The sequence below is a fragment of the Ovis aries genome, chromosome 7 (genome assembly GCF_016772045.2).
Source record: "Ovis aries strain OAR_USU_Benz2616 breed Rambouillet chromosome 7, ARS-UI_Ramb_v3.0, whole genome shotgun sequence".
Classification (NCBI taxonomy): domain Eukaryota; kingdom Metazoa; phylum Chordata; class Mammalia; order Artiodactyla; family Bovidae; genus Ovis; species Ovis aries.
In genome coordinates, this window is record NC_056060.1 from 56,681,683 (window position 1) to 56,706,055 (window position 24,373).

The 24,373-nt window shown below is 40.2% G+C and overlaps 1 protein-coding gene across 4 annotated transcripts in view; it reads right to left on the reverse strand.

The window, feature by feature from the left end:
- Window positions 1-17,013, reverse strand: part of TMOD3 (tropomodulin 3) — a 90,957-nt gene extending 73,944 nt beyond the window's left edge. For 2 of the 4 annotated variants that reach the window (XM_004010606.6, XM_060417963.1), the window contains exon 1: window positions 16,901-17,013. The gene's annotated coding sequence lies outside the window, so the exon portion shown is untranslated. Of the gene's footprint in view, window positions 1-8,653; window positions 8,780-14,919; window positions 15,111-16,900 lie in introns of those variants that run through there. The other 2 variants (XM_060417965.1, XM_060417964.1) reach the window with 2 other exon arrangements.
- Between the last annotated feature and the right edge of the window lie 7,360 nt (window positions 17,014-24,373).

Here is a 24,373-nt window from a genome sequence, read left to right on the forward strand (position 1 = left end):
TGTGTTTGTTAGCCATCTGTATGTCTTCTTTGGAGAAATGTCTGTTTAGTTCTTTGGCCCATTTTTTGATTGGGTCATTTATTTTTCTGGTATTGAGCTGCATGAGCTGCTTGTATATCAAACAGGATTTTTAAAAAAATTTATTATTGGAGTATAATTGCTTTACAATGTGGTATCAGTTTTTGCTGTACAACAAAGTGAATCAGCGATATGTATACATATATCTCCTCCCTCTTGAGCCTCCCTCCAACCCCACCCAACATCCCACCTTGCTAGGTCATCATAGAGCAGAGAGTTGAGCTTCCTGTGCTAAACAGCATCTTCCCACTAGTCAGCTATTTCACACATGGTAGTGTATATATGTCAATGATAATCTCCAAATTTGCCCTACCCTTTCCTTCCCCTGCTGTGCCCACATGTCTTTCCTTCACCTCTGCATCTCCATTCCTGCCCTGCAAATAGGTTCATCTGAACCACTTTTCTAGATTCCACGTATATACATTAATATATAACATTTGTCAAACTAAAATCTAAAGATCATAAGAATCAAAGACATGGCAAAAATAGGGCATAGAGACCATAATATTCAACTGCAGATTTAATGATAAATGCAGATTCATACTCAACACTGTAATGTTTTCTTCAGATATACTGCTGAGCTCTCTCAATATGCCAGTGTGGTGACCAGCAAGCAGGGCACATAGTGAGAGTAAATCTGATTCTCCCTCAGAACCTCTCTTGCCACTTTCCATCGTAAGAGTACAGCCCAGGTGGTACATTAGAATGAACCCAACACTGGGATGTCTCTTCACTTCTCCTTCTCCACTCCCTTTTAACATCCACGGGTATGTACAACCCTATCCTACAGCAATGCTATGTATCAATAATTGTGCCACAGAAAAGGATTAAGAAGTGCAACGTTCACTGTTTAACTGAAAATGTGTTTCTATAGAAAAATATACCTCCGAATGAGGAAACTATCCTGGGAGAAATCCACTATTCTCAACAAAATGTGACTATATGAAGATGTACATAAGTGTTGCTAGTAATACTTGCAGACCTGCTGATTAACATTTTTAATAAGGCATCAAAATACTTTGTGTGAAAGCTGTCCCAGCATTTGCGAGACTTAAAAAAGTGAAGGTTTTGGTAAAACATGGGACAAAGTGCTCTAAGGAATTATTAGAACTAACCTAAGTCATCAAAATAAGCCTATATCCATAACATACACACAGAATACAGCTACTATTGTTATCTGTGTTGTGTACTGTGATATTTGTATCTGTAATTACAAAATAATGCACAATCTTGCCCAAAATGTCAACTAGTACAGGTGATAAATCTGCCAGTGTTTTAATCCTTCCAGACCAGATTTTGTTTTGAACCAACAGTCTCTAATAAAATTCATTATTTCTAATAAAATTCTACTTTCCCTGCCTTTTTTGGAGGGGAGGTCTGGTTGGATTGTAATGAGGATAAGATAGCAAGTTTTAAAAGTTTAATAGGAAAACTTTTCAGTCTTAAAAATAAGTGAAAAGAAAGTTCCCAGTTTTAGCTAGACTATAACTCAAGTCCCCTTTCTTTCCTAGAATGAGGAAAATTTTATTTCTAAACTGCATGATGAAAACTTCTGAGTCTTTCCTGAAGATACAACAGACTATGACAAATTGAAGTATTGGGTTAGCAAAAAAGTTCCTTGGGTTTTTAAGTAAAAATAAAAGATACATTTTTCATTTTCACCAAGAACCTCATTGAAGAACATATTCACCATTTTGTTTCACTACCTTCTGTCATTTTTCAGGGAACCTCATAATTCCATCTTTCTAAAACATTTTATCTTTTTGAGCAAAGAACTGTTCCAGGCACTTTTTACAGTCTTCCAGAGAATTGAATTTTTTTCCATTTAGACAACATGGTAAAGACCAAAATAAATGGAATCTGAAGGTACAATGTCTGGTGAATAGAACAAACGAATCAGAACTTCCCAGCCAAGCTGTGATAGTGTTTGCCTAGTCATTAAAGAAACATGCAATCTTCTGTTATCTTGACAGAAGATTTTGGGTTTTCTGTTGACTAATTCTCGACACTTCTCATAGAGCGCTGCTTTCAGTTGGTCTAACTGGGAGCTGTACTTGTTGGAACGAATTGTTTGGTTTTTCAGAAGGAGCTCATAATAGAGGACTCCCTTCCAATTCCACCATGTACACAATATCAACTTCTTTAGATGAAGACCGGTCTTTGGTGTGGTTGGTGGTGGTTCACTGCACTTCCCCACGATCTGTCTGTTCCACATTATTGTACAGTATCCAGTTTTCATTGCCATCACAATTTGTTTTAAAAACAGAACATTCTCATTATGTTTTAGAGAATCACACTCAGAAATACAATCAAGGTTTTCACTTAACTTATGCAAAAACCATTAACATAACCACCAATAAACATAACCAAGCTGGTGCAAATGATTCTCAATGCTTGATTTGGATGATTTGAGTATGCTGGCTATCTCCCACATGGTATAATGTTGACTGTTCTATTTGATCACTATCAATGTCAATTGACTGGAGCACTGTTCAGTGAGAAATTTCCACCATGACACTTTGCAAACCACTTTTGACATGTTCAATCATAGTACTTTCTCCATACGCTGCACAAATCTTTTTTTGCATTTTAATTGTGTTTTTACCTTTCTTGAAATAATATAGCATAATATGCTGAAAATGCTTTTTTCCTTCCACCTTCAATATTAAAATGGCTACATAAAAACTGACCTATTTTTTCTTTTTTTTAAATGCCACACTGATAATAACAGCTGTCACAATACAATCTAACAAAACTGTCTTAAATGAAGTTAAAGACCACCAAGCACAACTAGAGCCATGGTATGGAAAAAAATAAGCAAACTTTTTGGCCAACCTAATACTTAATAGAATCCACTTATCCCTCAAGGAGAAAAAAACAAACACAAACCAAAAAATACAGAAAGAAATCCACAATTCTTGGGGAGAGAAAAGCTTAGCATTTAGTTCCAAACATTGGGGGTCAGTAGATCCATGGATTTAAGGGCTCTGTGACTTTCAGCAAGTTACTTCCCTTCTCAGTTTTTCAGGCTAGATGAGGAATAACCAAAATATGTCCTAGTTCTGACAACAGACTCCTCCAGGTCCAGACACAGCAAATCAAACAGCCTTCTCCCAGTCAGCGTAAACTCTGCCTCAGTCTTCAGGCAGCCACTACCACCAGAAGAGAAGTGGCAAAGGGGTGAGGCCCATTAACTCCACTCCCAACTCCAACGCCCTCAGGTCTCTGCTAGCTCTACTGTCTGTGATCTTAAAGGAACACTAACCTAAACTTGGGGGGAAAATAGTAACTTGCCCTTATCGCTGTCAAGATGAACAATGTATAAGTAGAAAGGGAAAATATGAGCGCTGAATCATGCTAGGTAAGCTCAAAAACCATAAAGTGAAACACTTTAGGAAAGTGACTTGGAAAACAAGAACAGATTAGACAACAAAAAAAGTAAATAGCGAAGTCAAACATGGGCCTATGCTGTTATGCACTAGAGACGTTAAAGTGGAATGACCATATTAATAAATGCTTTCTTGGAAAGTTGCCAAATAAAGCAAATTTTTACAGATCATTTCCTATTTTCCCATAATAAAATTAGAAATGGTTCTATGAAAACATGAATTCCCAATACATAATAAACCATAAGAATGAATGCAAAAGAATTTTAATCACAAAATTAAATACAAATTTTATTAATATAGTAAAAATGCTGAAGTATAGAGCAGCATATGCACTTCTGCCTTGTTGTTTCATTTTTTCTTTTTAAAATAAATTTACAAGTAACTTCTGTCTCTATTTCAATTAAAATTTAAAACCAAGACACTCAAAAATAGGACCGTACTAGAAGATATTAGGGAAAAGACTTTAGAACAAGGAAAACAGACTGGGAAAAGAGATTTAAAATCTAGGAAAGAGGCGTTTGGGAAACAGGCTTCATAAATGCTTTAGTTTCAGAAGGTGATAGTCTAAGAAATTTTAGAGGAGTCACTCAACCCCATTAATTCATCCACGTCCATTCCTCAAATCTGGCACTTTTCTCTATTACTACAAAAAATACTAATGGTAAACAAATGATCCCTAGGATCACTCAAGTTTTAAAAATACGGGCCTGGGGACCAACTCTGGAAGGGCTCATAAGAACCAGAGACAAATCAGAGAACTAAAGAAACGGAGAGTGTGCACTAGATCTCCAGCGGTCCCTTTTGAGTTCTGTATCACGCACATGTAATTTTTAATTTAAATAACAAATAAATCATTCATTATACTTTGCAGTTGTGTATGAAAAACAGTGACAAATATTGCCTCTGAGTTTATGCATGCCATAACAAAAAGTTTCATTAAAGAGTACTATTAAAAGAATTTCAGAACATTAAGAGGAAAACCTAACAATTTATGAGACCAATAGTAAAAATCATTTAAAGAGATATATAATTATCAATTCTCCAAAGCTCCAGAAGCTTGGGACCAAAGGCCCTATGTAATTAAAACTCAAACTGGGAAGGGGCCAGTTTTGGGGTGTTTTTCTCTAAGGAAACATCAAGAGAAATCACTTTAGCTTTTCCAAAGTTCTGTGCAGGCCTTTAAAGACTTCTGTTTCTGGACTCTGCCTCTTCCCAGGAATGGTTCCAGTACCTAGGAAAATTTCTGGAGTCTCATAAAGAGGGGAAGTGAAAACAATGCTTTACCAAGCCCTCTTTCCTAGGGACAAATGAACTCCTTGCCTGACGTAAGCTCTTGCTTTCCTGCTCTAACGATCTTGATCACAGTCACCCAACTACGCTTCCTGAAACAGTGCTTCTGTAGAACACTCGTTTGCTTAGAATTAATTTTTATTTGTTAATGGTTTGTATTTTGACAGTTTCTTGGGTGATTTTGCCAAAACTCCACCTTTTTACTTTTTAACTAAGGATTGTTAGGAATCTTCAGCCCTAATCAAGCTGGCTCAAGGTCACACAAATATCCTAAAGTTCACCTTTACATCTGTGCCTCATTTGTTGCCCCAAATGGACTGCACTTCTCTTCAACAATCCTCCCTACCCCAGTGCCAAATTTCACTTCTCCATCCTATCCAAATTTGCATACCCTTCAAAGATTAGCTCAAGTCCATCTTCCTCAAAGCCTTTCCTAGCTCCTCCCAGCCTACTTGGCCTCTTTTCCACTCTGAAGGTTAACAACGCTCAAGATAAACCACACCATTTAGCCCCAGCACTTTCATTAAGTGTCTGGTGCCCTACCTGCTATGAATGCATGCTCCCCTTGGGCTGTGCCTTACTTCTACATGGTGAAGTATTTCATACATAACACTGGAGAAATAGCACATGTGACCAGGGACACACCAAGCTTTGCCATAGCAATTAATTTTCAGACTAACATAGACAAGCTGTTATGTTTGGAAAGGCACATGCCTACAATTTACATAACATGTCTTGATGTCTCAAGGGGTAGTAATTAGGGTATAATTCTCATCAGGTGAAGAATACCTAACAGGAAAGAATGAGGAATACCTAAAAGAATCCCTCGCTTAATGCCAAAAAGGAGCCATTCTTCAAGAAAATAGCACTATCGTAACACTTTGACTTTGTGTCCCAAGCATAGAGAACGTCACTGTTAATGAGATACTGTGGTATCCCAAGTGAATAACTGAAGCAATGACCAACAGATGGAGACATGTAAGTAACCACTTGGCAACCAGGAGCAAGATCACACAGCCCACCACAAGTGATCTCAGGAACAAAAAGGGAGAAGGCCAAGATGACTATCCTCCTATAGACTAAAGACAGCACTCAATATTTTTTGAGAAGAGAAAGTTATTTGCTGTTACTGAATTGTACACTTAAAGCAGATAAATTTTATGAGACATAAATTATGCTTCAGTAAAACTGTTTAAAAAACTTTGGGATGACTTGAGCTGGAGTACTTGCTTGGGGTGAAGCATCTAACAGTCCTGTAAGGAGAGGGTACCACAGATTTTTATTGGAATTTCAAGACAGAAGGCACAAAACCTTTGGTGCAAAAGCCGAAAATTTTCATCATATTATGACAGTAGAGCTTCCAATAAATAATAAAAATTATCAAAATATAGTCTTTGAGAAATACATACACATACAATAAAAACCAAACCATATAAAACTAATGAAATAGAACTGTTCAGCTAGTGGGGATAGTTTTGGAGAAAGGAGAAATGGAAGGGGTGGGGTGGAAAGAAAGACTAATATTTAAGACTGTTGATAGTTGGAAAAAAGCAGAAGTGATGAAAGAAAGGAAATCTTAGAAATCATTGCTATTGGTCAAGAAGCTTGGTTTACTGTCCCCAAGGTCATAATGTCTGCCTTGGCATACGTTCTTTTATTAAGGGCTAAGGGACATTTTTCCTTTAACAGCAAAAAAGGATATCAAGAAAGCCACATAGAAAGGAGTAGAGGCAACTTAATTTAATGCAGAGAAGGGGAGGAGGTTACTAAGAGCTTAGTATAAGACCCAAAACAGGAGTTTAGGATAATATTCAAATGGACACTTATGATGCCAACTATAAACTAAAATTTTTTAAGAGTTAGAATAAGACTGTCTATATCTTTCTTACATCTTAGAAACAAATTTCTTTCATTAATCTGAGTTCTCAGATTAACAAAGAGGCCATATGTCATACTCCAACATAATGAAGAGAAAGATAAAGGAATGATTTTTATTTGCATACCTGTTATGTGTCAGCTACTTTCACAAATACATCTCCTCATAGCAAAATATTTAAAATATTGCTATCCCCATGTCATAGATGACGAAACTGAGGCTCAGGATAAAGAGTCTGTCCAAGGATACATAACTTGTTTCTCAACAATGAGATGTGAGATTTGAACCTGACCCTAAAATCCATTTTTTACACTCTATCACGCTGCCTTTATAAAATACTTTCTACCATGTTTTTACTTTTATGTTACTACACACCACATACTAACAGAAGCAAGTTGCTGAAACAGCAGTAATTGGCAACAAGAAGCCACAGCTGGAGGCAAAGAGAAAAGTGTGGGACAATTTAATATAACTACCCCAAACTGCCAACAACCTCAGAAGGCAAATCAGTAGCAGAGAATACCTGATGCACAAGCGTATGCATGCTCAGCTGAACACAATGAACTCTGAATTCTATGTCCTCCAAATCATCTTAAAAGAATTTAAGACCAGGAAGAGCTTTATAATGCATTTTAGCAAAAATGACATTTTAAATAGATTTTTAAAAAGAACTTAGTCTTCTTACAGATAGTTCACTTTGCAAACTTGGGCAAGCTAGTGAGTGACCTTTTGTCTCTGTTTTCTCATCTGTAAAATGAGAATAACAATAGTACCTATCTCAGGCAGCTGATATTTTAATTCATCAAATTCATGAATACATCTAAACCAAAACAGTTCTTGACATAGAGCAAATGTTCGATAAATTTTGGCTAATAAAGTCATTATCTTCAAAGTTCATTTTAAAGGAATACCTTCATTAGTTCATGCTAGGTAAATGAGATATCATACTGAGATCCATATAATCCAAGTAATTAACTGAAAATTCTGGGTGAGAGCAATGAAGACTAAAAAAAGATTATAAAAAAGTGAGAGATGACAAATGTACAAAGAAAGCAGTACAAGAGAGATGTTAAGTCACCACTTTGCCTACACTTCTATCAACATATATCTCATAATATAATCAGTTTCTTAATATCTATTTTCTTCATAGGCCAAGAGTCTTTTAAGGGCAGGCACTTATTTTTATATTATCAGCTCAGTACAGGGCTTGCAGCATAGCAGATACTAAATGTATAACAAAATTAGAAGGGAGTGGGACTCAGTAAGATTTGAGATCAATGATGGGCGTACCTGATTTTACCAGTCCTAACAGGACTGGCGGAAGAGTCAGTAAAAACTTACTCAGTTCAGTCGCACAGTTGTATCCGACTCTTTGCGACCCCATGAATTGCAGTACTCTAGGCCTCCCTGTCCATCACCAACTCCCGGAGTTCACCCAAACTCATGTCCATCGAGTTGGTGATGCCATCCAGCCATCTCATCCTCTGTCGTCCCCTTCTCCTCCTGCCCTACTCCCTTCTAGCATCAGAGTCTTTCCCAATGAGTCAACTTATTATCACTTTTTATTTAATTGATTATCAATATTCTACTCCTCTATTACTTCTGAACTAGGAAATACATTTCAAAAATGTTTAAAAAATAGTTTATTTGCTCTAAAATGAGAAATCTTTCAAGTGATGATGATAAAACAAACTTTGATAATTTTTAATATTAAAAATACTGCTGATTTGCCTGGTATGCCTCAAAGTTAATTCTAATGGTCAGAAAGTGGAAAGTGAAGTTGCTCAGTTGTGTCTGACTCTTGCAACCCCATGGACTGCAGCCTACTAAGTTCCTCTGTCCATGGGATTTTCCAGGCCAGAAGTCATAGCAATAAACTGATCTAAAGAGACACACCTACTTTTTAGTTGTCAATCTGCCAGATGAAGTGCAGATACAAAAACACAATGACCTCCGGTACCAAAGTAAGCATGGCTGGGGATGACCAAGCCTAAACCCCCTTGTCTGAGACCTCCCTTACCTCAGGCCTTATGAAGCACACAGCCATAACAATGCCTCCTTCCTCACAGATGTTCATACAGGGAATACCCCAGCCTAAGACAGACAGATCAAATCCATCTTCAGGAATCTGAAAAGCTGAGAAAACCTAAATTGAGAGAGATTAGTCATGTATCATCCAATCTAGTCTGGAGGTAGCCTCATAGCAAGCCAAAGTCACAAATTAAGCTGAAGCTAAGGGGGAAGCAGAAGCCAAAGGAAAACAGAGAAAGTCAGGAGGGGATGGAGCAGGGCTGGGACATTTGCCCCAGGTGTAAGATTTAAGAGGGCACCAAGAGACTCAGTTACAAAGACAGACGATATTTTTAAAAATCCAAATTACTGCTCTGGAATGGAGTGGAGGCACAGAAAGAAGCTGAAGAGAGCCCATGCAAACTGTTCAGAGGGAGGAAGGACAGGGGCTTTCCAAGTGCCTGCTCTGGGTTCCAGCTGTAGTTCGGTGCAAGGAGCTCAGGCGCCTTAACTGGGTAACACCCACTATAACTCCCAGCCTTTCTGCCATACCTTTGAGTAAGCTAGCTTAAGCGGGTAGTGTTCTGAGACCTAAGAACCCTGATTGATAAACTCTGTTTTGGGAAAATGAGACATGCACATAAAGCTTGTGTGTGTGTGTTTTTTTAAATCAAGGCAATATATAAATAACTGACAAAAGAATGGTACCAGCAATTAGTGCTACAGAAGTTCAGAGATCACTGTGGGTGATCAGGGAAGGATCCTGTACCCAGATAGCAGGGCGGAGCTATATTTGAAGCTAGAAGATCAAAGTACATGTTAAAAAGGGATGGGAGGAGGATGAGAAGGGAACCAGGGAAAGGAAAGGAAGAAACTTAAAGGGGAAGATGTGATCCTCACATACTCTGTATTACAGCCACAAAGTAAACATGGTTCCCTGCTCTTCTGCCTCCAGCCCTCAGATAACACTGCTCATTGCACCTGAAATGTCCTTTCACCCTCTGCTCATGTTGAGATCTGTTCTTTCAGGGACCAGTTGAAACATTTCTTTGAAGAGGCACCCCTAGTATCTGACTCAGAAGGAGTTATAAGCCAGAACTCCTATTTAGCAGTGGGAAAAGATAGACAAGAGGAAATGGCAGATGGGAAGGCTAACTAAGAAGCTGAATGCAGTGACAAGAACTGTACCCTGGTGGAGAGCAAATGATGTCTTAGGGGAGAATAGGAGGCGAGACTCTTTGACAAAGAGGACTAACGGGCTCAAAAGTGGCAAAGCAAAAGCAGGTGTAGCTGCACAGAGAGCTTGGCAGAGATAAAAATGTGTAAATCCGCCAAGGTCCATTTCGGTGTATGGTTCTACCATCTTCTCTAAGATACTATAGTTCCTTGGGACAAACAAATGGAGAGGGTAGACTTTTAAATAATCCTTTACTGATTTTTCCTAATCATGATAATCTTGCTTCCCTACTTCCCCACTCCCCCATCCTAACCACCCCTCCAATCCCACCTTCAAGCCAAGCAAAGTAGCCCATAGGCCATTATGACAAAGGCAGGGGGAGGGGGGAAGAACAGTTCTTTAAGAATACTAACTTGGGTTAACAATCACCCACCATGAACAAAAATAAATCCTGGGATTGTACCAAATCTAAACTAACTACAACAATCTTACCTACAAGTCTATGAAAGTGAAAGTGTCCGACTCTTTACAACCCCGTGGACTGTAGCCTACCAGGCTCCTCCGTCCACGGGATTCTTCAGTCAAGAATACTGGAGTGGGTTGCCATTTCCTTCTCCAGGGGATCTTCCCGACCCAGGGATCAAACCTGGGTCTCCCTCATTGGAGGCAGACGCTTTAACCTCTGAGCCAATATATTGATACATATTAAATAATACAAACATCAGATGACTGCTACTGATTTAACAGATTGAAAGTTTCAGGAAGTGTTTTAACACCAGGAGAAAATACTTGAAATAAACTCAACCTGCCATCAGTTCTCATTCACTCTTGTCCACTCATGCCTCCCTCCCAGCTTACCATATTTTCACCAGTGTTCTCACATGTGCTTCAGGAATTATGTTTACATGTGTGTGCCTGTAGTGCTATTAGTGCTTAGATGTGTCCAGATATGAAACTGTTACTTTTATTTATTTTTTATTTTTGAAACTGTTACTTTTAAAGAGTAATCTCTGTGCATCAATCACCTTAGAGTTTAAGTGTGTCTTGGTGTGTTTGTGTTCCTCCCTCAAACAGTAGGTGTAAGTTTTTGAGCACACATACCCGAGGGAGTGTCTCTCTCTACAGGTCAAAAAGGGTGCATGTCTGTGGAGGAACCTAGCCTGTGGTACAATTCTCAAAGTGAATTATTAAAAGGGTGAAATAAAAAATAGAAAACAAGCAAAAAGAGGAAAAAAAAGAAAGAGTATAAGGGCAAAAGAGGTCCGTTCCATTTATATAAAATGTCCAGAACAAGCAAATTCATAGACAGAAAGTGCAACAGTTACCTATGGCTAGGGGGGTTGGGAGAAAGTGGGTAGTGACTACTAATGGGCATGGGGTTACTTTTTGATGTGATGAGAACGTTCTAAAATGAATGTGGTGACGGTTACCCAACTCTGTAAATATACTGAAATCCACTGTCTTTTATACTTTAAATGAGTGAACTGTATGCTGTTGTTCAGTTGCTCAGTCGTGTCTGACTCTTTTCGACCTCCTAGACTGTAGCACACCAGGCTTCCCTGTCCTTAACTATCTGCCCAAACTCATGTCCACTGAATCAGTGATGCCATCCAACCATCTCATCCTCTGTCGTCCCCTTCTTCTGCCTTCAGTCTTTCCTATCTTCAGGTTCTTTTCCTATAAGTCGGCTCTTTGCCTCAGGTGAACTGTGTATGTGAATTATATTTCAATAAAGCTGTTATACATTAAAAAGAAAAAGAATAAGGAAACCAAAGTTGTCCTGCATTTCCATGGAAGGGTAACCCTATCTTCGAAAATTTCAACTGTCTTCTACTTCAGTTTCAATCAAGCTTTAGTTTCAAGATTTCCCACTAAGTCCCTTAGTGGTCTCATCTCCATCTCCAGCTTTGTTAGTCTTGTACTAACAAGGGTGACCCACATACAGAACACGGTGTCCACTGGTTACCACAGAAAAGGACATGTACACTATGATTTCAACCATACAAAAATATGTATGTGGATGAACAAAGCCTGGAAGGAAATGAGAAAAAACAAAATAGTTATATTAGAGTAATATGATTAAGGTGATGTTCTTTTTAAAATGTTACTGTATTGCGTTATCAGTCAATAAAATCTGATAATCTGATAGCCAAGAAAAAAGAACCAACCTTGGAAATTGTTTCAAGACAAATTCAGGAACTGTATGGCAAAAAGGATTGGACTGAAGTAGTGTAGCAGAAAGATGAAAACTACAATGCATGGGTTATATATATATATGGGTCTATGTGTATATATATGTGTGTCAGTCGCTCAGTTGTGTCCGACCCGTGGACTGTAGCCCACCAGGCTCCTCTATTCATGGGAATTTCCAGGCAAGAATAATGGAGTGAGTTGCCATTCCCTTCTCCAGGGGATCTTCCCGACCGAGGGACTGAACCTGGGTCTCCTGCGTTCCAGGCAGATTCTTTACCATCTGAGCCACCAGGGAAGCCTTACACATGTGTCTGTGTGTGTGCACGTGCGTGCTGAACAAAGGCAGGTGCCTTCCTGCTTTCTTCCACAGAAGAGAGTATAGAGATTAACAGACCAATCATGTAATTTAAACAGGGGAACTTACTGGTAAGAGCATCAAAACCAATTATGTGTACATGCAGATCCTCTAAGTTTATAAAGGGTAAATTGGCTTTCCTCATCCTGAAAAGATGGCTGGCCTCAGGACCATTCCTTGACCCAATGAATGCTTTCTATATTAACACAATACTGAGCAGCCTCAGGGCTTCCCTGGTGGCTCAGAGGGTAAAGCGTCTGCCTGCAATGATAGAGACCCGGTTCTATCCCTGGGTCAGGAAAATCCCCTGGAAGAGGAAATGGCCACCCATTCTAGTATTCTTGCCTGGGAAATCCCATGGACAGAGGAGACTTGTGGGCTAAGTCCAGGGGGTGGCAAAGAATCAGACACACTGAGCATGCAAGCATGCAAAGCACTCAACATCCTTAATCATCAAAAAAAAAAAAAAAGGCAAATTAAAAGCATAGTGAGGTACCATTTTATATCCTTTAGTATGACTAAAATAAAAAGAGCTGATGGCACTAAAATTTGGCGACATTTAAAATTAAAATTTGGCAACTAGAACTCACATAAACCACTCTGGAGACCTGTTTGGCAACTTTTTAATAAAATTAAATGTACATCTTACCCTATGACTCAGTAAATCCATTCTTAGGAACTTATAAAGAGAAATAAAACACTTATCCACACAAGACTCATAAAATGTACATAACAACTTTATTCCTAACAACTCACATCTAGAAATAGCCCAAATATCCATCAAGAGGAAATGAGATACACAAACTGGAGTATATTCATACAATGGAATACTATCCATCAGTAAAAGAGAAACCACTGACACAACCTACCACTGATACACACAACACTGACAAACCTCAGAAGCATTATGTTACCATTTATGCCAAGTCCAAGACTAGGCAAAACAAACCTATGGTGTCAGAAACAGGGAGTAAGAAAGTGGTGGGCTTTGGAGAATGTGTAAAGGAAACGGCTGGAAAGGGCATGAGGGTACTTTCTATGGTGATAAAAATATGTTCTATCTCATTAGTAGAAGTTACAGTGTATAAAATGGACGGAACTCCTTGAACTGGATATTGAAGATGTGTGCATTCCATAGAATGTGAACTATACCTCAGTAAAAAAAATATATATATATAATGTAGTACTCTGCTTCAAGACAGCAGTTAATGATTTTGTTTCAAATGAAATTTTAGAATACCACACACATGTTCAATTACTTGCTATTCACCTCTCTATTCCTTCGTTATTGTAAACCACCTAATGGATTACAGATGCCTATAGGTATATAGATCAAAAGTATATGTGTTCATGTTCTGGTTTCATTAATGTCAAATCAACTTTGACTATTCACAAATTTCAATACATGCCTAATGGACTGTGAGAAGTCCAGTAAAATTTTGTTTTCTAATATGATTTTATAGTTGTCATTTTAGAGGGTCTGAAATAAAACTGAGAACGGAAAAGGCAGCCTGGCAAACCCAAAGAATAAGGCTCTCAACTACTTCAGTCAAGACAGAGTCATGTATGTTTAAATTTAAGGACAACTGAAAAGCATGAAGAATAATTTGCCAGGTAACTTGATCTTTAAAAGTAACATATCTTAAATAACAACAGCAGTGTACATCACACAGACACCTAAAACTCACTGAGACCTTTTCTACTGTTATCACTGAGTCCTCCTCCGTGCCTCTATCCAGGTCTGTTTCCATCTTCACCACCTCTTACCCTCCACAGGACAGTGCTCAGATCTAACTGATTTTCATAAAGCCACCTCACTCCAGGTTCCAAATAAATAAACTTATGAAGTTGCACTCTATTCTATGTAGATATATCGTAAATACATTCAAACGGTATAGAGAGTATAGCCTAGGGGAATGCAGATGATCACTTAGTGGGAAAAAGATGACTTCATTTATTACCTACTCCCCTGACTGTTGAAGATCTCTCCCTCTGAAATCCTACAGCATGTTTTTATTCCCTACAGACAAGCTTACAATGCTCTGAACTATAAACAAGTACACATGCCTAATCTCGGAGACAGCAGACTCTCAGACAAAAAAAAAAGTATCTTCTATGTCTGTATTCACCAGAAGCCTAAGACAGGGTCTTGTACAGGTGGGGGCAAAACACATGTTCAATCAGTGAATTACCTAATTAATGTGACTGAAAACATGTGAGGGTGAAAGAGGAAGAGAGATTGGAAAAAAAGAATACAACAAAGAGAAAGGAGAAGGGAAGGAGCAAGAGAGAAAAAAGAAAGGGAGAAACCTTGTTAAGGAAATTATTTTTTGTTAGAAGGAAGGATTATTATTTTTTTAATAATGAAAGAGAGTTGGAAAAAGCCACTGCTATGCATCTCATATCACAGCTATTAGCACTGGTCTTTCAGCTGTCATTATAAACACCCTAAAACATCGCTCAGCCCTTCATATTCAAAGTGTCATCTCCCAATGCAACTACAATACTGCCTGCCTGACCGGAAGATACAAAAGCCCCACTTCAAACCTACCAGACACTGGGTAATTTATGGTGAGAAGAGCCACTCTACCCCATTCAAGTCCTTTCTGTTGTGATGAATCTGTGTTTCATTTAAATAAACCAGCAGCTGAAAGTTGAAAAATCTGATTAGAGGAACCTGAGCCCTGTAACTGGATTTGACCTGTATTTAGCTTTAGGTGCAGTTATTCATTGCAGAGTTATTTGACCTGGAAGATATACCACAAAACTTTGGAATTAGTCATAACAACACACACACAAATTGAGCATTATTAGGTCAGTGACATCCTAAAGAACTATTTTTGTTCCTTCATGCCTAGTACAAAGGCTTGGAATGACAGGTGTGCCCAATGTTTCCTGAATGAACAAAACAAATTTTTAAAGTCAGGTATTTAGGGCTGATAATCTTGGGGTCATCTGGCCGAACAACCTCATTTTAAAGATGAGCAAACTAGAAATCCTGAGAGCTTTGAAAGCAAGCAAGCTAAACAAGCCAAAATACACTGCATCTGACATTTTCCCTTTTTCTTCCTTTCCTAGAAATGTGTTAAGTGATTCTAAGTATTCTAATAAAATAACTTTGGCTCTTAAAGAAGTGAGACGGTTAAAAAAAAAAAAGGTGCCAAAGGACTTCCCTGGTGATACAGTGGATGAGAGTCCAGTCTCCCAAGGCAGGGGAAACGGGTTCGATCCCTGATAGGGTAAAATTCCACAGGTGGTGTGCAACTAAGCCTGAGAGCCACAAATACTGAGCCTGTGTGCTGCAAAGTCGCTTGGCCTTTTAACCTGTGTCACCGAAATGAGAAGTCCTCCCACCCAAGGAAGAATAACAGCCCCCCAGCCCCCGTTTGCCACAACTAGAGAAAGCCTGCCTGAGGCAATGAAGATCCAGAACAAGCAAATAAATAAAACTTTTAAAAGGTGCCTAGGACTAGGAAGGAGAGACTAGCAAAGGTAAATGAGGTTGAAGAAAATTATTTTTCTAAGCCTAATATATTTTTGGACAGGCCAATTAATTAATAAATTTAATCTGAAAAATTAATCTGAAGGAATTCTCAGAAAAAAAGAAACACGAGGTGCATGAAAACGTTACAAACCAAGGGAGACCGCACATAACTAGCTTAAATCTCCACAGGCTTATTTCCTGTTCAAGTACGACCTCCTGGGATTACGTTTTACTGCAATGTTCATTACCAGATGACTTTTGGTTTTAAGAGAAGCCAAGGGCAAGTTGGAAATGCGTTTCTGAACTAAACATTAAAAAAAAAAAAAAAAAAACCCATGTCTGTTCTCAGTTGTTTGTAATGAGAATGCAAGCTTCCAGAGGTAACACCCCAATTTCTGTAAGCAAAAATATAACGACCCAGTCACGTCCTCAAAACAAACCAACGTACAAACTTCACAGCCGGATCCAGCTGTCCTGCATGGGAGCCAGGAACTTATTCTAAGAGCAAATAGATCAAGACGGGGAACGCAAGACAAGCCAGATTTCAATCAAAAAGGAAAGGGTGTGCCCTGCTTTTTTTTTTTTTTTTTCTTTCCAACTTTCACCAAGCAGAAATCAAATCTTTGAAGGAGTCTTGGTGAAAAAAACCTTTAGACGCTAGTCCCCCGAGCTCCAGCCCGGCGAGGGGGAAAGGGCAGGCACCTCGAGCTCTCACGACAGCGGCCCGCGCGAGCTCCAGCCCGGCGGGGAAGGGGCCGGTCCCGAGCCCCGCGAGGCCGGGCCCCCGAGTGATTCATCAGCAACTCGGGGTTCGCGCGCCTCCACAGCGGGCGACGCCCCAGCACGTCCCACCGCTGCTACCCCGGCCCGTCAGCTCTGAAGCAGCCCCCAGCGTCCCCTCGCTCCCCGAGTGGGATCCATAGGGAAGGAGATCGCAAGCCGGGCGGCTGGAAAGCAGTAACCTCTCCCGCCTCAGCCACCATGGCCGGTGCGACTCCCTGCCCGCGCCCGCAGACGGCCTTCCTGGAAAGCACCGGGCTGGGCTTACCTGACTGCCGTCCGCTGCGGCCACCGACCTCCTTCACAAACCTGCGGGGACTGCCTGCCGCTCGGTTCCCAGTACCCGCCCGTCCGCCTGCGTCCGCCTCCCAGGGAGTGGTCGGATCCACCCGCCGGCGTTCCCCCAACTCGACGGCGCTGGTTCCCACTCCGCCCCCAGACGCGCGTGCGCACTCCCAGGTCGAGGAGGCATCCTGGGAGTTGTAGTCCGAGCGAGGAGGGCGCGACTCGGCGAAACCCTGGTATTTTCTATTTGGTGGACGTTGAAAGAGGCTGAGAATACCAAGACTTAGCATCAGCCCGAGGAAACGTCCTCTGCTCGTGGAATTATCTACCTTGGACCCTTTGGGAGCTATAAACAGAAGCTAAAGGCTTATTAGTATAGATTTCCTTTTTTACTTTGACTTTTAGTCAAGAGGGACTCAAGGCAGGACTTGTATGCTTGGTTGCGAATGTGAGAACATGACTTTGAGTCCTCTAAATTTTTTGTGAAAAACTGATAGGAAAGGAAACAAAGGCCAAGACACGAGAGAGATAAATAAGGAGATGTCGCCTCAAGGGCATAGTGACCCTAGTGAGTTCCTTAGGTATGAAACCAGGGATGATGTTGCAGAGATCTGTTTCAGCCCCATCCCAACCTCGCATTTTAGCTACAAACTGTACGCCAGGCAGTGGAACTGAACTGATGTCAGTGGGAGAAAAAATAGAACAGCTGCTTAGCCAGGAGCTGGGGCAGGTGGACACTCTGGAGGTGAGGAGGGAAAGAGCAGGAATACTTTAGCAGACAGCTCCCCGGTGGCCTATGAAATGGCTGCCTTTTTTGTCCTGAGCTCTGAGGAGAGGAAACAGCCATGACCTTGCATTCATTAATCACTCGCCGGTAATTTTCCTGGTCTGCCCTTCAGGAATAAACCATTCCTTCGAGTAAGCTCCACTTTGATACGCCTTCTTAAAAAAAAAAAAAAATGCATCCAGATAGAGGACTGAAGTGCCTGCTTGAGATACATTCCGGCTACACCCAGTGTCAGTTCAGTTCGATTGCTCAGTCGTGTCAGACTCTTTGTGACCCCATGAACCGCAGCACGCCAGGCCTCCTTCTCCATCACCAACTCCCGGAGTCCACCCAAACCCATGTCCATCGAGTCGGTGATGCCATCCAACCATCTCATCCTCTGTCGTCCCATTCTCCTCCTTCCCTCAATCCTTCCCAGAATCAGGGTCTTTTCAAATGAGTCAGCTCTTTGCATGAGGTGGCCAAAGTATTGGAGTTTCTGCTTCAACATCAGTCCTTCCAAAGAACACCCAGGACTGATCTTTAGAATGGACTGGTTGGATCTCCTTGCAGTCCAAGGGACTCTCAAGAGTCTTCTCCAGCACCACAGTTCAAAAGCATCAATTCTTCGGCGCTCAGCCTTCTTCACAGTCCAACTCTCACATCCATACATGACCACTGGAAAAACCATAGCCTTGACTAGACGGACCTTAGTTGGCAAAGTAATGTCTCTGCTTTTGAATATGCTCTCTAGGTTGGTCATAACTTTTCTTCCAAGGAGTATGCGTCTTTTAATTTCATGGCTGCAGTCACCATCTGCAGTGATTTTGGAGCCCCCAAAAATGAAGTCTGACACTGTTTCCACTGTTTCCCCATCTATTTCGCATGAAGTGACGGGACCGGATGCCATGATCTTCATTTTCTGAATGTTGAGCTTTAAGCCAACTTTTTCACTCTCCTCTTTCACTTTCATCAAGAGGCTTTTGAGTTCCTCTTCACTTTCTGCCATAAGGATGGTGTCATCTGCATATCTGAGGTTATTGATATTTCTCCTGGCAATCTTGATTCCAGCTTGTGTTTCTTCCAGTCCAGCATTTCTCATGATGTACTCTGCATATAAGTTAAATAAGCAGGGTGACAATATACAGCCTCGATGTACTCCTTTTCCTATCTGGAACCAGTCTGTTGTTCCATGTCCAGTTATAACTGTTGCTTCCTGACCTGCATACAGATTTCTCAAGAGGCAGGTCAGGTGGTCCAGGTAGCCTGACTCAAATTCTAGCATGCTTTCCACCATTGATCAGATTGTCTCCTAAATTTCATCAAATTCTTTAAGATAATCTGTGACTACATCTTAGTTCAGTTCAGTTCAGTCGCTCAGTCGGGTCCGACTCTTTGCGACCCCATGGACTGCAGCACACCAGGCCTCCCTGTCCATCACCAACTCCCGAGGCTTACTCAAACTCATGTCCATTGAGTCGGTGATGCCGTCCAACCATCTTATCCTCGTGTCGTCCCCTTCTCCTTATGCCTTCAATCTTTTCCAGCACTGAGGTCTTTTCAAATGAGTCAGCTCTTCGAATCAGGTGGCCAAAGTATTGGAGTTTCAGCTTCAACATCAGTCCTTCCAATGAACATTCAGGACTGATTTCCTTTAGAATGGACTGGCTGGATCTCCTTGCTGTGACCACATCTAAGGTACATTAAAAATTTTTCTAATACAGTCCAGGAAGATGATGCTCTTACTGGAAGAGCTGAATATGTGGATTCATTTGATAGTTCTAGATTTCGTTATACGTTAATATATAGGTATTGTGGCTAACCAGAAAGTCTCTTGTGAGTTCATGCTACACCTCAGGAAAAACTGACAAACCAGAGTGTCTGAAAAAGCAAGGGAGCAGGGTTATCCAGATATGGTTTATTTTCAGGACTTTGCAGTAATATGGCTTCTTCTGCTTTACTCTTTAGGCAGAGAGGGCTTTTAATTCAGTATCTGACTGATTTAAAGACGACACATTTCCTCCCTGACCTTCCAATACGGGGTATTGAAAGTGAAAGTGAAGTCGCTCAGTCATGTCTGACTCTTTGCGACCCGTGGACTGTAGCCCACCAAGCTCCTCCATCCATGGGATTCTCCAGGCAAGAATACTGGAGTAGGTTGCCATTTCCTTCGGTATTAGGCATACACTAAATATATTTTCTTTTTTAGCTCTTTAACTTGTCCCTAACAAATGCCTTCATCTTTTGAAAATAAAGTGATTTGGTGATGGATTCTTTTCCTTTCTTCAGACAAGTGTTATCATATTATAATGACAAGGCTGACAAATATGAATCTCCTAAACCCACATACATTAAATATCACAAATGGGGCCAGAGGCATTAAGAATAACATTTGAGTATTGGATAAAACTGTAAAAGCAAAACAAAACCCAGAATCTTCCTGATTGCTTTCTCTCTCTAACTATAATCTATTTCTCTATACAAGTGCCAGAATGGGTCTTTTTAAAACAAATGAGATCATGTCACCCCCTGCTCCAAACCACTTAGGGCTTCCCAAAATATTTCCAATACAATCCAAAGTTACCACGCCCACCAGTCCTTATGTGATTGTTTTATTTCCTGCCACACACACACTCTTTCTCTCTGCTCCAGTCACTTCAAGTTCTTTCCAGTATACTGAAGAATGCATTCTTCCCAAATACTCCTGGCTCATGCCCTCATTTTCACGAAGGTTCTGTTCAAATATCACCTCTGAAATGTCTTCTCTGATCATCTTACCCTTTCTCCCCTTAATTTGTCTTCTTAGCACCCTGTTGCTACCTAACATCTTGCTTGATATACTAATGTAAGCTCCAGGAGTTCACATCATTTACCCCTCTCTCCCTAGCATCTGCAACAATGCCTGACATATAGTAGGTATTCAATAAATACATGAAATAACCTTCCTTCCCCCTCTTGCACATGAGTGGGACACAGAACCACAGGGTTCATGGTAAAGACCAGTCAAGGTTCTGATGCAGCCATAAACACCAGCTGTGAGAGGATTTGGCTCCACAGGCAAGATCCAGTGAAACTCATCCTGAAATGGAGACAGAGCTTTCTTTTTAAAGGACTACGCTTTGTGAGTTGCCATTATTAGCCTACAGTTCGAAAAGCACAATTATGGAAGAGAAAAAAAAAAGGCAAAACTTGAAAATTATATTTACATAATTGAGTGGAAAGGGTAATTTAACTAAAAGGTTAATCTGACTAAATAATCTAACTAAATGGCAGATTTCAATATTGTTCCCAATTATTTGCTCTCCTGTAAGGACTGCTTTACCCACTGTTATATGATTTGGAGTGCCTCCCTGTATATATTTTCAGGTTTCTTTTCCTTCTTTCTTCACATGAATGTTTTCATATCATCATCGCAAAACTTATAAACATGAATTTTCTTTGGCCAGTAAAATGAGTGGAAGTGACAATAAGACATCTTTGGGTGGAGGCTCTAAGAATGCTATTTCCACCCATGTGCTTACTTTTTCCACCCGTTTGCTTACTCTTTCCTTCTACCAGGAGGATGGCATGTCTCAGATCAAGTCTTGTCCTTCTGCCTGGGTTTTAGAACAGGTCACATGGAATCAGAGATTTGGCCAAACGCCAAGTGTTGACATGTAATGTGAGCAGGAAGTTAACAAGAGTTAGGTTTGTTTGTTACTATAGACTGACCTAGCAAAGCTGACTACTGCAGTGACTAGTCCATGAAAGGCAAGCCTCTGAAATAGAAGTGGTATGGCACCCCTCCCCCATGCATTTAGCCCCACTTCAAGTAACTTTCAATTATTTGAAGTGGGGCTAAATGCATGGGGCAGTTTGGGGCTTCCCTGGTGACTCAGAGGTTAAAGCATTTGCCTCTAATGCGGGAGACCTGGGTTTGATCCCTGGGTCAGGAAGATCCCCTGGAGAAGGAAATGACAACCCACTCCAGTATGCTTGCCTGGAGAATCCCTTGGACAAAGAAGCCTGGTGGGCTACAGTCCACAGGGTCGCAAAGAGTCAGACATGACTGAGTGACTTGACTTTCACTTTCACTGTCATTAAGTTTAACGTACAGAAGAGAACAAATCTGAGGCTGTTAGGTAAAATATTTGAGTAAGGAACAGAGTACACTTCCTGTTTTCAGGGTTTAGTGAGAGTGAAAGTGATTGATAAAGTGACACAGTAACTTTAATTAATGTATTACAAGCCTAATTAGTGTTATCTTTAAATTTCCAGCCAGAGTAACTCATAAAGCCTGTTGCACTGAATCATCATTTGCAAATTAATGCCAGCAGCAATTTTCTTGTTATCAAAAGTTTTCTTTAGGAAATAGTTTCCTTGATATACTTATTTTTTTAATGTATTTTATAGGCCAGCAGAGAAAACTTAAGCTGAAGACATCAAGTTGTAACAAAAAAGGTAAAGATTTCATTCCTGGGAGCCTGGAGTTGGTTAAAGCAGTGGGAGGTAGGAATCAGAGAAGACAGACACCATAGCTGGTGTGTATGATTTTAAAGGAAGGGTTTAAGCCTTTAGCTTGAAATATCCTTCCTTAGCACCCCCATGTCTGCTTGTTAGAAGCTTCCTCCTGTTTCATTGTGCATCTCAAATGCCTGTTTCTCACTCAAACTTCCCCTAATGCCATCAGCTGGAATTAATTTTGCCATTCCTCACATTTTCATATCCTATTGTGCCTCCACTGGAGGTGCACTAAATATACCCACCTTTCAGCCAGATGACAAAGGGCTAATTCAATTTTTCAGCCAAAGCCAAAGTTGCTCACAAATGTCACTATCAAAAAATAAATTTCTAGGATACACAAACCTAAAAACTGATGCCAAAATCTAACTTACTGTTTTAATATTATTTAAAGTATTAGTACTTAAATAGTAAAGCTTAACATAGCATAGGAATAATAATTTCCAAGCTCTGTGAGCTGTAAGACTCGTACAGTCACTGGAGAGAGTCATATTTCAGCTGAGGTGAGTAGATGAACAAGAGCCATGTCCTAAATGTAACTAAGCAAGAATTAAATTCTTGTTTTAAATTATATGTTCTAGGTACACCAAAGATTTCCACAAAGAATAGAGTTATGATATAATCTCTTCTTATCCTTCCTTGTATCATTACTTAAAGTTTTAGAAACATTTACTGAATAAAAAAGATATACTTGTTATTCCTAAGGTATCTAGCTAATGCAGTCCTTATTTGTAGTACCTGTCAACCTATTTCCCTACTTAACTGCTTGAAAGTTCTTAATAATTTTTGAGTTGATTTCTTTTTAATTGATGTTTAACACAAAATAAAGGAATTACTACAGATTTTACTTAGCCAATCAGCAATATAATTTAATATTGCAACAATATTACAATTAATAGAACTGCAACAAATAACAGAGATTTTTCACAAGATTAAATCTAGAATACCTGCCTATATCTAAAAATGAACATTCATAAAATAATAGCAAATCTAAATGACATACTTTGTTCTTATCAGTGATACTGTTGACTGATTAGATATATGAATAGCATTTAAAAACATATAAACACAAATCATGACAAAGTTCAAGGATGACGGAAATAATAGTGAAGTAGGCATTCCAAAAGCTGAGGCCCAAAGCCCAGGACAAATAGCAGATTCTTGGCCAACTATCAGGACTCCTTGTCTAGTCACTTAAGCTAGAGTTAACTTTTAGGCAGGCACATTCTACTTCTTGCTCACAGTTAAGATTTGAGTCAATACTAAAGTCTTTATCCACACAGATGGTAATTAAGTCACATTTTTTCCATTCTATCTTTTGTAGTTGGTTTTTAGATTAAGAGTAGAAAACTGTACTGTTGTTTCTATTCAATTTTATCTGTTTAGATACAGGCATAGACTTTGGCCTGTCCAGATAGTTTTGAACCTGTCAAAGTATTCCTTGTCTATCCTGGAGCCCATGAGCTAAAGATTCAATCTAAATGTGAGACTTTCTCAAATGTCTCAATGAGATCTAAACACTGTATGTTCTTTGGACAGTACTCTCATGATTTCCTACCATTTATGTTACATGAACCTATGCTGCCTCTTTGGAGAAGGCAATGGCACCCCACTCCAGTACTCTTTCCTGGAAAATCCCATGGACCGAGGAGCCTGGTAGGCTGTAGTCCATGGGGTCGCAAAGAGTCAGACACGACTGAGCGACTTCATTTTAACTTTCACTTTCATGCATTGGAGAAGGAAATCGCAACCCACTCCAGTGTTCTTGCCTGGAGAATCCCAGGGACGGGGGAGCCTGGTGGGCTGCTGTCTATGGGGTCACACAGAGTCGGACATGACTGAAGTGACTTAGCAGCAGCAGTAGCAGCATGCTGCCTCTTAGAGATCACTGCTTCACTTCTAAGTGCTTACAAACCACCAAAGCGGATAATACACTTTTCTAAACTGTTGCTCAGGACCAGTAAGTTCAGTAGTCTACAGTTTGGAGCTCTCCCATCTCTGCCCAGCTTCTACCTCTACCACCAAACCTTTTGAGTCATGCACTGATTCTCCTACACCATCTCATTTCTTAGGTTGGTTGGGCCCAAAGTGTAGCCCATCTCACTAAAGCACACATACACCTAGTTCCTGTGAAGGCCCTGAGATATGTGGGACACTTGCAGGATGCTGTGGGCATCTGATTGTGTTCCC